Below are 2,877 nucleotides of genomic sequence, written 5' to 3'. Positions count from 1 at the left end.
CCTGCTGAATCACTGCAGCATTGTTTATCAGGAAGGAAATTCCCCCTCGAGAGCACTCACTCTGAGTGTGCTGGTGGAACACAAATGCTTAGAAAAACACAAACAGAGAGGCAATAACAACAAGTGATTAAAGCCCCTGTACTGGCTGGAGGCACAGCAGCACCTTGGGATTGTTGTGGAGCAGTGGAAGTGAGGCACCACGGAGCAGGACATGACACAGAACGAGCAGTGCATCCAGATGGCCTCCCAGGAACAGCCTCCTGCTCTCCACAGATGATCCGTGACTCTGGAAGTCTCTCCCCACGTTTAGCACGAGGTGTACATCGCTCAGGGCCATTCAAAAGCTTTGGATTCTCAGCAGGCACTGGGAAGGTCACCTTTGGTAGCAAAGCTACCAAGTGCCAGCAGCTGTGGATATGATCCAGAGGGTCAGAATTAACCTCACCATGTTGTGCAAGAAAAGGGCTCTCACTTTCTTTAAGGTCTTTAGCCCCAAAATAAAAAAAAAGCAGGGTGTGTGTGAGGGGAACATACCAAAAATGGAACAAATATGTTTAAACATAGTTTACCCTGCTGGTCTCCTAGAAAACAAAAAGGGCTGTAATTCATACATGATCTGTCGAAAAACACAAACCCACTGAAATGGCAAATTCATGGTCCAGGACTCTGAAGAATTTGGCTCTGCTCAGCAGTTGGGCAAAGGGGAAGAATTTCCCCATTCACAAGCAGTGGCTTTCCAGGTTGTGTCCCACAGGACCCCACCACAGTAACCAACAAACACAGGCTGGGGCAGATGGCAGAGCTTGGACTGATCTCAGGACAGTCCTTTTAAATGTCATTGTATGGGAATTCCAGCAGGACCTGAGGGATGGATGGATGGATGGATGGATGGATGGATGGATGGATGGACGGATGCACAGTGTCTGACACCTGCCCTGCCTGCAGCTCACAGCTCTGCCCCTGCCAGGGGCAAAGCAACCCTCAGGTGGATGGGGATGGTGTGAACAGAGCTCTCATTCTGCCTCCTCAGAAACAGCTGAGGCCACAGCCACCACCAGACAGGGAACTGGGAGCCACTGGTTTCCTTCTGAGTGATTTCAGTTCAAGCAGGGCCATTGCTGGGCTGGAGTGAACAAGGGGCTCCTGACCCACGATAGGAAAAGCAGGAAGTCTCCCTCCTGACAGTCTGTTAACCCTCCATGGGATCAGCTCTGTGTTGGTATCTCAAGCTCTGCCTGAGCTGGTGCTTTCCTTAACGCCCAGAAATGTGGTGAAGTGACTGTGTAAAAAATCTTATCTCTCCTCAGAAAATGTCCCCAAAACAAAAAAAGGAGGTTTCTATTCCGCTTGGGTATGGAAAAGGCTTGAAAATGTGAAGTGAGAGTAACTTAAATCTTTAGAAACGAGAAAACAAACACTACAAAGCAGTGTTATTTGTAGGCCTCTCCATATGGGGATTTTGAAGCCTATTTCACATTTTTATAACCTGCCTTTTATTGCTTTGGTGTTAAAGAACATACAGGCACACATAGCAAAGGACAATGGGTGTCTTTTCATTGACTTTTACAGACTTTGGATTCTCAAACCCAATTTAGCTTCAATTTAGCTCCCGTCAGCCACAAACCCAGCACTGCATTCTTCACAATGCCCCAGCTAAGCTACACCACTCAAAACGTGTCCTTAAATTCTGGCATCTCGGACTGCAGTGTGTCACAAATGACCTGCCTCCCGAGCCCTTTCACCAGCCACATCTGAGGCACATGTTCTTTCAAAGTGGGCAGAAGTGATGAAGAGGCTGCAGCCTCTCTGCACCTCAGATTGAAATGCAAATAGCAGTTCCACCTATTTTTACAGACTTCCCTTTATCACATAAATCTTTAACTACTCAGAAATATAAACTTCACTTTGCTGTGATAAGGATATAGAAAAAAACCACTGACAAAGAGTAAAAAAGAAAATTCAAACCAGGCATCATTCAGCCAGTGCCTGCCACAATGCCGGGCCTGTGTGAAGAGCCCCAGGCTTCCTCCCCTCCTCCAGGGCCCTGAACCCAGTGGGGCTCCACGAGCTCCCACTGGGACAGGGCTGCTCAGCACCACCAGGACCACTGGCAGAAGCCGAGGGGCCAGGACACAACCCCTGCCTCCTGCATTAATTCATTTGACTCAAGCTTATGCTAAGGAGATCACTTCACTTGAATGGAATTTTTATTAAATGATTATTGACTTTTGATCATTTATGGGAGTAATTTAGTAATTTTCCACCATTAGTGCCATAAAAAGATTCATTGGAAGTGCTGAAGGCTCAAAGCAGAACACTCGTGGCAGAAGCCAGCAGAGCCACGCTGCTCCAGAGAACACCCTCTGCCTCATTAGCTCGGACATTAAAACTGGAAAGCAGCTGACAAAACATCAACAGATGTCTGTCAAAGTCTGCTGGATTTTCAAGGCCATCCCCTCAGCATGGCGAAACCCACCGGCTTGACAGGAATGTATTTTTCATGGAAGTTCCTGTCCAAGTTCTTAACATCAATAAGCAAATTGTTGTGACCCCAAGGGCACAAATACAACCCGAACCCCTGGAGGAAGCCCTGGATACCGGAGAATGTATCTCCCTGCATGCCTGCAGAGTTCCACGACCCAGCTCTCCCTGCTCATTTCACTCTTCTTACCCATCAATCACTTGGAGAACGCACCCTGGACACAACCAGCACACCCGGAGTGACTCCGGGCAGCGCTGCCGGGGCCGTGCTGATGCTGGGGTGGCTCTGGCCGTGCCGCAGCCCCGGAGGCTCGGTAGGCTCGGGCTCAGGCGCTGTTCCCCGGTGCCCTCCCAGGTGCGCTCCCCAGTGCCACTCCCCGGTGCCACTCCCCGGTG

At 49.4% G+C, this 2,877-nt stretch overlaps 1 protein-coding gene across 5 annotated transcripts in view; it reads right to left on the bottom strand.

Annotated features, from left to right (window-relative positions):
• The window catches only part of EXD3 (exonuclease 3'-5' domain containing 3), a 64,709-nt gene that overhangs the window by 22,361 nt on the left and 39,471 nt on the right, over nt 1–2,877 (bottom strand). The window contains exon 1 of one of the 5 annotated variants that reach the window (XM_017743313.1): nt 2,672–2,871. The exons of 2 other annotated variants lie outside the window; for them this stretch is intronic. The gene's annotated coding sequence lies outside the window, so the exon portion shown is untranslated. 2 more of the 5 variants (XM_017743315.1, XM_017743314.1) reach the window with 2 other exon arrangements.

The sequence above is a fragment of the Corvus brachyrhynchos genome, unplaced genomic scaffold (genome assembly GCF_000691975.1).
Source record: "Corvus brachyrhynchos isolate BGI_N302 unplaced genomic scaffold, ASM69197v1 scaffold1709, whole genome shotgun sequence".
Lineage (NCBI taxonomy): Eukaryota > Metazoa > Chordata > Aves > Passeriformes > Corvidae > Corvus > Corvus brachyrhynchos.
Note: the sequence above shows the minus strand (reverse complement) of the source record. Positions and strands in the feature narration are given on the sequence as shown.